General features: G+C 42.7%; 1 protein-coding gene across 5 annotated transcripts in view; it reads right to left on the bottom strand.

Moving 5' to 3' along the window:
* The window catches only part of LOC111866636, a 350,737-nt gene that overhangs the window by 297,029 nt on the left and 38,272 nt on the right, over positions 1-15,436 (bottom strand). The window lies entirely within an intron of this gene.

Here is a 15,436-nt window from a genome sequence, read left to right on the forward strand (position 1 = left end):
CCATTCTCCACGATAACGCTCGCCCCCATGCTGCCCGACAAACCGTCGCTCAACTGCAACAGTTTGGATGGAACATCATCACCCATCCACCCTATAGTCCGGACTTGGCGCCCAGTGACTACCATCTCTTTCCAAAGTTAAAAGAACACTTGTCTGGAAAGCGCTTCAACAACGACGATGAGGTGAAAGCTGAGGTTCGAAGTTTCCTGAACAGCATGGAGGTGAACTGGTATGACATGGGCATACAAAAACTGCCACTGTGCCTACAAAAATGCATCGACCGAAATGGCGATTATGTAGAGAAATGAGTACATGTTCAAGATTCAACTGATGTATCCAAAATTGAAAATAAATGTTTATTTTATATTTTCAAACATAGGAGACCTTACTTTTAGAATTACCCTCGTATAAAGTTTTCTTTGCACGGCCTAATTCCTTTCTTGCCATTACTCTGCAACTGGCAACTCAATTCCTCTGCTCCAAAGCTTATATTCCGCCAGGCTGTAGTCTCGAAACTCGATTCGACTCAGTTCACTCCATGCTTCTGAACATTTCTTTATAACCATTTTGCACGGACCACGCATAAAACAGCTTCTGTTGTTAAGGAGGCGTGTTTACTGACCCGTTGCATAGCTATGGATATCCTACTGTTGCGCTCGTTTGCTTCCGCGGGAATGTGTCTATCGAGTCGTTGCCTAGCAATGGGTATACATATGAACATAGTCTGTCAGTCGATATCTCGTATTCCTTGCTTTAAATCTGCCGCTCAAACATAATATGTTCCCGAGTTTTAAGGGTTGTGCTTTTCTGCACAATTTCTTTTTCTTGTTATTGCTGCTTCGGTTATTTAGCATCGAATGAGATTTATTCCTATGCCTGAGACTGTAGAACTGAGGGCGACGCCAGAAGACACGATCATGACCTACTTCAAAGTACTGTTCCAGAATCCGTTAGAGGGTCTGAGAAAACAAAAAGAAATCTAAGTAGAATCAGTCTCGTGGACACGTCGAGAATACTAAAGAAGAATTAACCACTTACTTCACTGTGACGTAGGTCGCTGCAATTTAGTTGGAGGAAGTCACGCTGTTTTATTTTGACGTTGAAAGGCATTAAGATGGATTGATTTTAACGACAAAAATATTCATTGATGTTAGAAAGACGTTAGCTTCCTTGGCTAGCTGAAGAAATACAAGGAGGCAAAATTTCTAAAATTCCAAGCTTTGTACGGACAGTTATAATACTTGAAGAAAACAGTCTTCTGGGATTTGGCACCGTGTATATGTGGTGTTAACCGGCGTTTCGGAGGAACGTATCGCCTCCATCTTCAGGGTAGAAGAAAAAAAATATAAGAAATCTGCAAGCGAAGAGACCGTGAGAACCGGTAAAAGCAGCGAATTCTGACTGACTCCTCCGCATACATTTAAATCCATCATGAATACATATGTGCTAATAGTTCATGCGTATTCATTCCAGCTGTGGGGCGGAGTGCACGAACAGACTGAAAAACCTAACTCATTATAAAGAAAATGTTTTTCAATGTGCCTTCAATCGCTTACATTTAATGCCTTATTAAAATGTAATTTCTTTTTTTTTCCCCTTGGCACTACAGCCCCAGTGGGCCTAGGCCTACCTCCATGAACTTCTCCGTTCACTTCGGAAAATTTAATTTCTGGGACATATGAATGTAATAGGCTATAGACGCACATGAGGGTAAAAATACGCTGAAAGCGCGATTTCATTAGGGAATATTCTTACTTCTGTATGTAATGGATCTAATTAGGTATAGTCCATATAGTAATCAACTACGGACAAGACGGCAGAGGGGTAGGAGTTCCTGTCCCTGTAAAGAGCACGATTTTCTTCTCTCCACGTTATACAGACTGGTTTTGGGTCCCATCCATCTTCCTGCCCGGTAGGTACTGGAGGTACTTCACCTGGGGGTAGAACGGCGGAGGCATGAAGCTGACCACTCAACTCCAACTAGTGCCGAGGTCAAGAATGAATGGATGTATACATTCACTCCCCCATACCTCCTCATGGCGTAGTACTTAATTAGTCAAACACAGGGATAAATTTTATGTACTTGTTGAAATAAATATATTTGGTTAGGGAATACCTACAATTGCTGCAAGTAATCGGTTTTGTTAGGAATATACATAAAATATTCGCAGTTATTATATGATATATAAATTACAAGAGTCCAAATTATTTTTAGTCCCATTTAACGGGATTAAAAGCAAAATAGGCCAGTGATTATATTATCACTGTTTCCTTTCTGTATTAATGTGACGCCAGGTACCGAAGCTGCATCTGTTGAATGTGCTTCACACTGTAATTGGGTAATCTTGGATAATGATTTGAGCCTCGTATTGCTTATAGCCGCCACTGTTATGTCGGTGAGGACAGATGAATGACGTCCAATTTTTTGTTCCACCAAATGATATCGTTTCTAGATACACGTCAATTCTCTCCCTTGCTCTCTCTTGTGCAATGTCAGTACCGTAAGCGGATTACAGTGACACAGTCTGAAGTTCTCAAAAACGTTATCAATATGTCTGGTAACTAAACAGACATTAAGACAGAATTGATTGTGGAAATGAAATTAGGGGTTCCTTAAGCTGATTTTATTAAATAACGTGACATCCAAGTGCATTCGAACCTAAAGATCGAAACACGAAAACATTTCGGATATAATTCTACAAGGGTTTGACTGCATAAAACAGTTAGGATGTGTGAGAACAGGATGTTAAGGACAATATTTTGACCGAAAAACAGAGGATATAACAGGATTACGGACAAAATTGCACATTCAGGAGTTTCAAGATGTGTACCCCTCATAAAGTACGACAAGCGTGATGAAATATAGGATGGGGCGAAGGGCTGAACCTGTAGCATGAATGGGTAATATGAGAAATAATTAGACAATTTATATCCGAAAATCTAATAGCTAAAGTCAATTTCGGAAACCTGGTTATATATTGGAGGGTAATATTGCAACTGTGCTGAAAAACAACATGTGGTATGAAAGGGATTCAACTGGTTGAGGATAAGTCTACGACAGGTTTTGTGAAAGGGTGACGAACATTCGAGTTACATATTTAAGGCAGGAAATATCTTGAAAAAATATACGGTTAACATCTCACAATAAACTCCGCATACCTAGAATGTTTAAAGATATAAGATATAAGGGTTATTAAATATTGCATGGCAAATGAAAATATATTTGTAAAGATGATTTTTAAACAAGGTAGATGATGGGGTCGCGACTTATATTAAGTTATTATTTCAGCAGTGGCCCAGAGTGACTAGGAAAATAGAGAGTGATTCTAAATTACTGTGGGGGTTTCCATTTATAGTCCATGGAAACCCCGATAATAATTCAGAATCGCCCTGTGCCAGGAAGTCTCGCGTCAGTAATTACATTTGATCAAACAAACAAAAGAAAACTCCGTGGCCTGTAGTCCACAAGCGAACTATACCGATAGAGCGACCGCCGCTTGTCGGCGAAGTTAGTGCCAACATTTAGGCCGCACCATAGCTCAAGCGGTTAGTCGCTGGCTTCTTACCGCGGCGGCCCGGGTTCGATCCCGGGTCTGGTCAAGTGGGATTTGTGGTGGACAAAGTGGCGCTAGTGCAGGTTTTCTCCGGGTACTTCGGTTTCCCCTGCCAATCTTCATTCCACCAATTGCTCCACAATCACCCTCACCTATCATCTTGGGCTGGTACATTAGGCCAGAAGTGGCCGCAGTACAAGGGGCTTAGTCACACCCCACTAGCAATAAAAAAAAATAGTGCCAACTTTTGGGGATAGAGAGTGTCGCGTGGTCAGCGCAACGAATCCCCACTGTCGTTAATGTCGGTATTCTAGACCGGAGCTCCTCAATTATTCTCACCATGCTGAGTGGACCCGTTTCCAGAACCACTACTTCTCAGAAAATATGGTAGCGTCAGGAATTGAACCCGGGATCTCTGGATCTATAGCCAGGAACTCTGACCACTACACCATAGAAGCGGTCGCATATTTGATCTGTAGTTCAAAATTATACAGCACCAAACAACAGAGTGACAATAAGTTAGGGACAAATCAGAAGGCAGCAGGAGTGGCTCACATTCATACACGATGCCAGAAAAATCTCTGGAGGGCGTAAGGAAAACCAGAAACGTCTAAGTTAATTTAGGTGCCTGCAGGCAGAGCCTCGAATCTGGGGCACGTGAACAAAAAGCACAGTACCACACACAACACTGTGACGCCCTATCATGCTTATCAGGGCCAGGTAATGGAAGACAACACGTTTTCTGTAGGGCGACATAAGTCTTGTCTGGCGAATCAGGGCCACTGTGCAAACACGTATTAACGAAGTACAGGTATATTTGAACGTGCAGGTTAATATGTGTGTGCGCACGAAATTGTAATACTAAATTTTCTTTCTACTTGCCACACTTGGACCTATCTTTTCTTCTCTTACTTCTCCCTGTCTTTCCTTCTCTCAGAGTCTCTTCTCACACATACCCTTCCATATTCTCTCTCATACTTCCTTTTCTTTCAGTCTTTCATTCAATGAATCTGACATTCTTCTTTATATTTCAGTTTCTCACATCGTGATTATGAAGAGTTCTAGTTTGTCTGTCTCTCCCACACTGGTTTCCTGCTTCACTTATGAGGTCATACGATTTTTCAGTTGACCTAGTCCTTCCAGCCGCACTATGGCTCTGGGGTCCACTCAGACTCTAACAGAAATGAGTACCATGAATCTTCCTGGAGGTAAAGGGCGACCGGCGCATAAGGCTGAAAACCATACCGTCATCTATAAGACATTGTCTAGAAAATTTGAGAGCCTCGACGTCTCACACACCTATGGGCCTGGAAGGCCTGCTACAGGGATAGTTTTACCTTTGTCCACAGAATATAAATACAAATATATCTTACATAAAAAAAATTCTTCAAAATGACCTGACTATATTCTTTTCTTTCACTAGAAAGCATAATTTATCATAGTTTGACAATATCACCTAACACCTGCTATAATTCAGTTCAGGTAAGTACAAGATCAAGTATATATTCCTACAGATTTTAAATAAATTCATATTTTATATTTATAGGCCTGTATCCAACAGAAATGACTAAATAATTTATCATCAAGTTCCATTTCCCTGAAATACAAATGTATATATAAACAAACTCCGTGGTTTTAGTCCGCAATCGAACTATACCGACCGAGCGACCGCCGCCTGTCAGTTATGTTAACCTCTAGCCTTGTGGTCAGAGTTTATGGCTATACATCCAGAGGTCCGGGTTCGATTCCCGGGGATACCAAATTCTCTGAGATGTAGTGGGTCTGGAACGGGGTTCACTCAGCCTCGTGATGATAATTGAGGTGCTACTTGAATGGAAAAGTAGCGGCTCCGGTCTAGAAAACTGAAATTAACGGCGGTGGGGATTTGTTGCGCTGACTACGCGACACTTTCTATCCGCTAAAGTTGTCAATATATATATATATAGCAATCAGTTACGATAGGTCCCACTCTATCCCCCTAGACTTATCGCTGTGAATAATAAGATTCAGATAACCTTGCCAACGCGAAACTGACAGCAAGAAGAATTAGCACCTGAATCAGTGAAAATTCACTTTAGAAAATTTTATACTATGAATAGTAGTACAGCTACACCTTGCACTGGCCGCGCCATAGCTCAAGCGGTTAGTCGCTGGCTTCCCACCGCGGCGGCCCGAGTCTGGTCAAGTGGGATTTGTGGTGAAGAAAGTGACGCTGGGGCAGGTTTTCTCCGAGTACTTCGGTTTCCCCTGCCAATCTTCATTCTACCAATTGCTCCACAATCACCCTCACCTATCATCTGGGGCTGGTACAATAGGCCAGAATTGGCCGCAGTACAAGGAACTTAGTCCCACCCCACTAACATTAAAAAAAAAATACACTTTCACTGCAGAATGGCAACTATAGTGAAGAGCTCTGTCATTTTGGTTAAAACTCAGTGTAGTCTGCTCAAAATCAATCTACGTTTCTGAGGAATATGACGCTTCTATCCTCAGGATCGACGAATAAACCAAGCAATAAATTAGCATGAAGCAGGCAGCAAGCGGAGCTCCAGTTTCCTTCTCCGAAACATCGATCGACTTTCAATGAACTGTATTGCATTATATCCCAGAAGACAGAATTCTTCATAACCACCGGGGTGAGAAGCGCTGATCCTACATTGCCACCATACTGACCACTGACATATCCCAAATACCTTACGTCATGTGACGTGTGACCAGGACGCATCAGTAGTTTGCTCAGACAGTGGAATTCTAGGTTTAGTAGCGATGAATTATAAAAAGAGACAACACAGAGATAGCGCCAGAGCAGCAAAACCCCAAAATCAAATGGTGCGATAGGAAAATGCAATTTCCTGCTAAAACGTTTTGCCTTGGTGCAAAAGTGGCCAACTTCACACTGGAATAATTTCAAGAAGAACACCCGCTAAGTTTTCCTACATTCTCGAATAGAAAGAAGCGCAAAATGTTTCTACATAATTAGGCTTTGTAATCATACAACGGCCGGTCACGGTAGCCGAGCGGTCTAAGGCATGCACTGTCTTCGCTCGCTTGGAAGCCGGGATCGTGGGTTCGAATCCCACTCAGGGCATGGATGTTTGTGTGCATTTTTCTGTGTTTGTCTACAGGTAGAGGCCTTGCAACGAGCTGATCACTCGCCCAAAGGAGTCCTACCGAATGTGTAAGATCTAGAAAAACCGAAGTGAAAGAAGTTCATGGAGGTAGGCCTAGGCCCACTGGGGCTGTAGTGCTAAGGGAAAAAAAATCATACAAAAACTAAACGAAAATTTAAGTTTGTATAGTGAGAAGGAGCAATAAATAAGTTTTGTTCGTTTTGCTTCCCATCAGATATAATTCCATAACAAATATTGTTTCAGCTACGGCAGAGATAAAAATTTTTTCTTCCCCAAAGTGTCCAGACAGGACCTGGACCCACCCAACCTCCTCTCCAATGCGTACCAGGGGCGCTTCCCCTGGGGTGAAGCAGCCGAGACGTGAAACTGACCGCTGACCACTGACCTAAATTCTAGTGCTGATGTCAAGAATGGTGGAGCTATGCATCTAGGAGACTTAATTAATTAAGCACATGGACAACTCTGCCTTCTTTACGTAGCTCAAGCCTATGTAGGTGTTCGAAGTGGGGCTTGAAGCTTTTATGAATGTTGTGCAGTAAGTGATCATGTATGACGGGGCTCCGGTCTGGCATTTGAAAAGAGTAACGTGTATTCATACACTCTATAATGTGACTGACAATTTTATAAGAGGAAAACAGAAGCACACATGAAGTTGTAAATATATTATTCTGGTATAGTGGGATTTGGCCGGTCACGGTAGCCGGACAGTCTAGGGCATGCACTGCCTTCGCCCGCTTGGAAGCCGGGATCGTGGGTTCGCATTCCACTCAGGGCATGGATATTTGATGTTTGTGTGTGTATGTGCGTTTCTCTGTGTTTGTGTATAGGTAAAGGCCTTTCGAGGAGCCGATCACCCGCCTAAGGAGTCCTACCGAATGTCTAAGATCTAGTAAGACGAAGTGAATCGGAGAGTTTAATGGAGGTAGGCCAAGGCCCCAATTGGGGCTGTAGGGCCAAAATGTAAAAAAATAGTGGGAGTTAATAATACGAGTGACAATACATATGGACTCGGGAAATTATAATCACTTTATGAGTTATGCAATATATGGTAGTGTAGAATATTTTATAACCTAGCGTCATAAACTCGCCAAAGTCTATGGAAAGACGCCTTCTGCTTTTGGCCATGGCGAAGGACTTCAGAAAACTGCCACTAGAAAGCCAACCTGATCTGAATGGAGAAGTATTAGTCGGCTTCGCACAAAGCCCCACAGTCGCCAATAGTATTACGTATAGTTTCTTCCAGTGCACTGCCCTTGTCTGTATCCTGTTAATAAAGTGTGCATTACAGGGGTATCATCTGGGCACCCTCTCTCTAGGCAGAAGGTATTGAGCAATTGGATTTAAATCCTCGGTCCCAATGTGCAAACCAACATACACGTTCAATTGCAGTTGAGTGAAAACAGAGAAACGCACGCACAACTCTCAACGCATGCACCACATCAGATACACACGGGCGTTTACAAATCTACTAACCGGAAGATTGAGCAGTTTGTAGCAGTAGCAAAGCGTCAGACATTTGTTACGATCCGCCAGTTTCGGAACTCGGTCGATGCGTCAGGCAACGTGAGATACGTGCTTCAGTCCTCCCACACGAATGTCAGAAGAGCCCCGGGAAATGGGCAACATCCTCTTCCTTTCTATTGCCTAAGACTGTGTGGAGGTAGCTGGCTCATTACACCGTCAATATTTCGTCTAATTCAGTGGTTCTCAAAATGTTGCCTTTCTCATCCCACAACCAATTTTGTCAAAATATCCGCAGTCCCACCATAGTCAAAATACAGCCTCTCTCTGTTCCAGGAAGTGTACCGTTACAGTTATGTATATTTCGTGTCATATTAATCATTAATAATGTTCTGAGTGCCGATACCTCAAGCTTCTCGCAGACCATAGGTTGAGAAACACTAGTCCACGGCTTGTTAATAAGTCTATACTACACGACGTTTCGGGAATTTATTCTACTCTGGTCTTCTGGCAGTTACCGTTATGCTAATTCTATGGAGTGAAATCCTTCTTGAAAAGCTGAAAATCACTCAAACGCTCAAAATATTCCCGTCTCCTTCAGGAGCCAAAGGTTCCACCTCCTCAGCCAGATGAATCCAGTCCACATGCTCACGCCCTGTTTGTGTTGCAGTAGCATAAGACAACCCTAATTCATTTCATGATGCGCCATCCTAAATTCGCATTAAATTATGTACATGTTCGCGAGTCGGTTTTAGGAGCACACCATTGATGGCTCAACAACAGACGGTAGGTTTACCTCGCGTCAGAAGATAGGGTGAAGCATGATTTTGGGAAAAGACGTTCCACTTCTATCCACCACAGATACTACACTTATCATCTCATTCGTTTACACGTAGCAAAATATCTTTAAATAACAGAATATGAAGACATTATGGAACGGAAATGGGTGTAAACTCTTTCATTCTACAGTACTTCAGGGCGGCTGGATATTCAGGTACGGGGTAGCTCAGGCAGTCAGTCGTCGGGTTCCCACCGAGGCGACCCGGGTACAAACCCAGATAAGGCCATATGGGATTTGAGGTGAATAAAGTGGCACGAGGGCAGGTTATCTCAGAGTAATGGGGATTCCCCTGCCAAATCTCATTCCACTGACTGCTCCATATTCATCATTATAATCATCTATCATCCGGGCTGGTATAATAGGCGAGTTAGTGGCCGACGTGCCATATGAACCGCCACTGTGGTCTAGTCGTCAGAGTTCCTGGCTCCGATCCAGACATCCCGGGTTCGATTTCCGGCGCTACAAGATTGTCTGAGAAGTAGTGGGTCTGGAACGAGGTCTACTCAGCCTCGTGAGGGTAATTGAGGAGCTATTTCAAGGAAGTAGCGACTCCGGTCTAGAAAACCGAGGTAAACGGCCGTGGGGATCCGTTGCGCTGACCACGTGACACCTTCTATCCGCTAAAGTTGGCACTAACTTCGCAGATAAGCGGCGGTCGCTCGGTCGGTATAGTTCGCTTGCGGACTACAGACCACGGAGTTTGTTTTTCGTACCAAGTGGACTCAGTCTCACTCCACACCAAGAAACTAAATAAAGAAACCTACGGAGGATGGCTGACAGGCGTATCACGCAGTGTCAAGTCCGATCTAGTATAATCTGTGGTTATGTCGGTGTATCTTTATCTTGCCGCGCGTTTCAAGATTGGTTTACTTTGGAAAAGAAGAAAGAAATGAAATTAAACTTGCTTTCTTTGTGTCTGATACTGACAATGAAATTCTTCTGTCGGTGACTCTCAATTTAGTAAAGCCAATTCCATCACTTTTATCTGGAAAATATTTCATAGGAATGAAAGAGCATTATTCCTCATCCGCCATGACACTTTCTGAAGAAGCACATCTTGAGGGACACTTTGTTCCTCTTCTTTTATCTTTATCTGTTTCATCTCTCCAATTTCCTTCCAACGCCTTTCCATCTCTTTATTTTGGTGTCCCCTTTCTTTCTTCTATTCCTCTTACCTAACTTCCTGAGACGCAGTTTTCCATTCTCTGGAATCTGGATAAATGCGTTCCGGTCCAGGCTCTGCACTTGTGCCCCGTTCCCTATAAACACATACCAATCCCGTTTCTTCACCTCTGCAAAAACTGAATCCTGAGCATATCTCTTCCAGGATTAGTTTCTGTTCCTTCCCAGCGCCTTTGATTGTTGGTTTAACGTCCTTCTCCTAGTCATCTTTTAGATAAACAGGATCTGCAATTTAAAGTCGGCCATAAGCCGGTTACATAGTCTCAATTCCTTTGTAATTTTTCCCTACGAAAACCCTAATCTGAATATGAAGTAACTTATAATATTAATGAAGTTTCCGTGTATATTTCTTCTAAATTTCAGAGAGAAAGTCTGCGTTGAACAAATTTTCTTCATGCGAAATACAGTAATTTGAAAAGCAAAAATTCACGTCCTCGCACTAACCCAAATGATAGCATTATAGAACATGTTAGGTTTTCACTTAGAATGCACTATCAGTTTCACACAGAAGATAAATAATACATAGAGTAGTGTGCAAATTAATTGGGACAAACACTTATTTCGCTAAAAATCAAGATCTGTTGGTTGCAAATATTTAAACCGGATTGTTTACTCCTGTGGAAGCATGACCTTGACCAGCCATGTCAAACTTGCGGCCCGCGGGCCGCATGCGGCCCCAAAGCCACAAAGTGCGGCCCCTCAACTTTTAGAGCTAATTGATATTAATATCAATTTTAAATTTTAGTAGAAATATTTTTATAAGGACAATTTTCCAACAGACCAGAGTCAAGAAGACTCACACAGACATAAATTAGCAGGCTGCAGGAAATTCAATGTTTTGCTATTTCTAACATAATTTCTTGTGTAATCTCTCTTTTTACATATTGAAAAGTTGTTTTATACTTGTCAAAAATGGCATTCTCTTGCTTTTTAAAACTGTAAGATATGTGACTTTAGGTAATTATATTGAAATTAGTCCTAAATAATAAATAGAATTAAATTTCCTTGTATCAAAATCTAATGGATATTTCTATTTTGAAGTGCGTCCCTGGACTATTATTTATAGGGCTCAGGTGGCCCTATGTACAAGTTGAGTTTCACATGCCTGACCTTGACAAATATGAACCGGTCTGAAAACCGGTCCTGGCTGGTTCTGACGGGAAAGGTTGCCGCTTCATCAGTTGACAGCTTGTTTCTCTCGCAATTGAATTTGAACACTGAGATAATTTTTGTTTTTGCGAATGTGAAAATAGACATTACTCCAAAGAAACGGGCAGAAGTTGTTGCTCTTAATGAACAATCATTATTGACGGTGAGAGACATTGCCTCTGTTGCTGGTGTGGGAAAATCGAGTGTGTCAAAAATTCTTTGTGCATACAAGGATTCCCGATCAATTTCTCCAAACAGAAAAGGAAAATGCTGAAGAAAACAACAAACACTCCTCGTATAGATCAGCTTCTATCGAGAAACGGTAGGTTACATCCAACAATGACAAGTAAGGGCCTTCAAAGAGATTACTGACTTCAAGGATTGACATTGATGCTTCAACTGTATAGCGTATGCTTTTTGAAGTTGGTCGGGAGGCCAGAAAACCAGTCAGAATCAACTGTTGACAACCGCTATGAAGCAGAAACGGTTGACATGGGCAAATAAATATAGATTGTGGACAGCTGATGACTGGAAGAAGGTGTCTTTCAGTGATGAATCGCATTTTTTGTTCAAGATTACAGAGCAAGTACTGTCAGACGAAGCGGTGATGAACCAATGAGAGCGAAACATCTTCAGCAAACTGTGAAATTCTTTCCAAAAATGTTATGGTATTTTTCGCTGCAAGTGTTCCTGGGAGTCTAGTTTCAGTTGATGGCATGATGAATTAATCAAAGCATTTCGAAATTCTTAAAAGCAGAGTTTTGCCATTCTTGCATACCTTTGCAGATGGTAAAGGGGCATTTCAACACGATTTTGCGCCATGCCACACCAAAAAAACAGTCAAAAAGTCCATTCAAGAAAGCAAAATCGGCAGGCTCGATTGGCCTGGTAATTCTCCAGACATGAACCTAACTGACAATTTGTGGAACATAATGAAGAAACGTCTCGGTAAAATGGACTGTTCAACTGAAGAACGCATGGTAACGAACGTAATAACAGTGTGGGTCCAAGACAGTGGAGTGAAAAACATTTGCTCTAAACTGGTTGAGTCAGTGCCAAAACGTGTCCAGGAAGTCATTTTAGCAAAAGGGGGACATATTTCTTAACAAAATTATGAGAGAGAATTGTATTTGAAAGTTTAGAATAAACAAACGTCAAAAAATCGATTTTTCGTTCTCTCCCAATTATTTTGCAATGCTGTAGCATTAAACCTTTCTCACATTTATTAATGAGAGGGTGTAAATGAGAGATTGTTTTTCTCTTCGCCTTAGTGAGGCATAATCTGTTCAATAGAGCTTCAATAAGTGCAAAGAATGACTAGTGTATTAGGAGTATGAAACCCGGAAATCAGGGGCAGAATATGGACCGTGGGATTCCAAAATTGGTCCTAGGATAATCTGAAGACAGAGAAGTTTAAACGTTCATGTTTTCAAACTCCATATGTTCAGAAATTCACAGAATAGATGTAGTATCCATATTCATGTGGATGTTCTTCTTGATTGATATTTTGGTGGGGTTTGTAGCACGTAGCGCAAAATGTTGCAATAACGTCTGAAGATGAGGGCCACCTGGAGGACCTAGGTGTATTGTCATAAACACGGTGGGTGTTAGGGCAGGAACTCAGTGGCTGAGGGTAGAATCCTATGGTGTGTTCTGACAAACACGATGATTAATATTCGGGTCCCATAAGAGCAGAAACCTTGAAGATCTGAGCAATTGTGATTCTCAAGACGTACTCCGCTCCTTAGAGGTAAACGTGAAATAAATGTGTTTCATAATTTCGACTGATACAATTTTGGCTTTCTACAGGATCAAGATCGAGTCATTTTAATTAAGGGCATTAGAGTTATATCTTAGTTGTAGGCAGGTTTAGACTAAATTAAATTTTACCCAAGAGAAACTGCTCGTCACTCTTCTATAAGCAGAATATCTCAGTAAAACATGAGGTCTTTTGAGAAATTTGCAGTAACCTATCACTTTTTGTGCGAATTAAATATCCTTTTAGTGATAGAATAATGATCAAGTCAAGGAGGATGAGATGGGCAGGGCATGTCGCATGCATAGGAAGAAGAAGAATGTAAATATAATATGTATATATATATATGGTACTTGTGAGAAAGCCAGAAGGAAAGAGACAGCTAAGAAGACCTAGACGTAGGTAGGAGGATAATACGGACAATACGGCCACGTAATAGGCACCCTTGTTGCTAGCCACGCTGTCCGGTTACGTCACCGCTGTTGATTCGCCTTGCATAGTTACCCGGTTACGGGGCTCGGCTATCTTCGGCTCCGCTCGGCTCTCTTCGGCTCCGCTCGTGACGTCACCGCGCATGGCTGCCAGGATGCGGGGTGATTACTCGCCTATTACGCGAGCGTTACGTTACCGCTGAGGGTTGGGAGGGGAGCGCTGAGTCACCCACCGCGTCACTGCTGGTGTGGGGGGGGGCTCGGCTTTGCGCAACATGTCACAATACTAAGATGGGTATTTATACTAAGATATGTTATATTGTCAATACAAGAAATAAAGCGGGAGTATCTTCAATGAAGACAGTGCGGACAGAACAGCTACAGCACAGAAATAGCATTCAACACGGCGATCTGCATATATATATATATATATATACAGTCTACGTATGAACAAGCCGAGTGGGATACGCCGAACAACGCTTTCAGACTTCACACGTTTAATATGAAGGTTAAAAAACCAACAAGACCTGTATTCTAAACAAGGATCCCAGCAAGCAGTCATCCCACAGCACAATATATAAAGATTAAGATGGATCTTAGAGAGACAGGATGGGTTGGTATGGACTGTATTGATCTATCTCAGGATAGGGACTAACGGAGGGCTATTGTGAACACGGTAATGAACTCTCGGGTTCAACAAACTGTTGGAAAATTCTTGAGTAGCTGCGCACCTGGCAGCTGCTTAAGAAGAGTTCAGCTCTATGGCGTTAGTTAGTTAGTTGGTTGGTTGGTTGGTTGGTTAGATAACTTATAGTGACAGAATTAGATGCACTGATGTTTTAAGTTCTGGAGTTTTAGGGTTGGATTTTTTTCAGGTCTTCATGTCCATCTCCAGTCCACCAAGGTAAATAATGGATTCCTTTTCCTTTGGCGCTACAGCCCCAATTTGGGCCTTGGCCTACCTCTATGAAAATCTCCATTTCACTTCGATTTATTAGATCTTAAACATTCGGTAGGACTCCTTGGGCGGGTGATCAGCTCGTCGCAAGGCCTCCCCGTGATTTCAGTCCACAAGCGAACTATACCGGCCGAGCGACCGCCGGTTCTCAGCAAAATTTAGTACCAACTTTTGCGGATAGAGGGTACCGCGTGGTCAGCGCAACGAATCCCTTCGGCCATTAATTTTGGTTTTCTAGACCGGAGCCGCTATTTCCTTCAAATAGCTCCTCAATTATCCTCACGAGGCTGAGTGGACCCCGTTCCAGAGCCACTACTTCTCCGAAAAAAATCTGTCAGCGCCGGGAATCGAACCCGGATCTCTGGATCTGTAGCCAGGAACGCTGACCACTAGGCCATAGAGGCCTCTACCTGTACAAAAACAAAGAAAAACGCACACACACAGACACTAAACATACATGCCTTCAGCGGGATTCTAACCCACGATCCCGGCTTTCGAGCTAGCGAAGACAGTGCATGCCAAGGCTAGAAACATACACAGCGACATCGGTCGTACGGAAAAATGTCATACGACGTTTTTGCCGTACGACCTCTCTTTCACACTGGAGTAACCAAATACATTTCTTTGCTCTCCGACTGTCGTACGGTAGATGTAGCATGTCGTCACGTATGAAAGCTAAGATTAGACTTTATATTCTACTATTTGATGCGACATGAACCGTACGGACGTCGTACGACCGATGTCGCTGTGTGTGTTCCTAGCCTTAGACCGCTCGGCTACTGTGGTCGGCAAATGATGGACTAGTATCTTTAAATAGGCCGCGCCATAGCTCAAGCGGCTAGTCGCTGGCTTCCCACCGCGGCGGCCCGGGTTCGATCCCGGGTCTGGTCAAGTGGGATTTGTGGTGGACATAGTGGCGCTGGGGAAGGTTTTCTCCGGGTACTTCGGTTTCTCCTGCCAATCTTCAGTCCAC

The sequence above is a fragment of the Cryptotermes secundus genome, unplaced genomic scaffold (genome assembly GCF_002891405.2).
Source record: "Cryptotermes secundus unplaced genomic scaffold, Csec_1.0 scaffold967, whole genome shotgun sequence".
NCBI lineage: Eukaryota > Metazoa > Arthropoda > Insecta > Blattodea > Kalotermitidae > Cryptotermes > Cryptotermes secundus.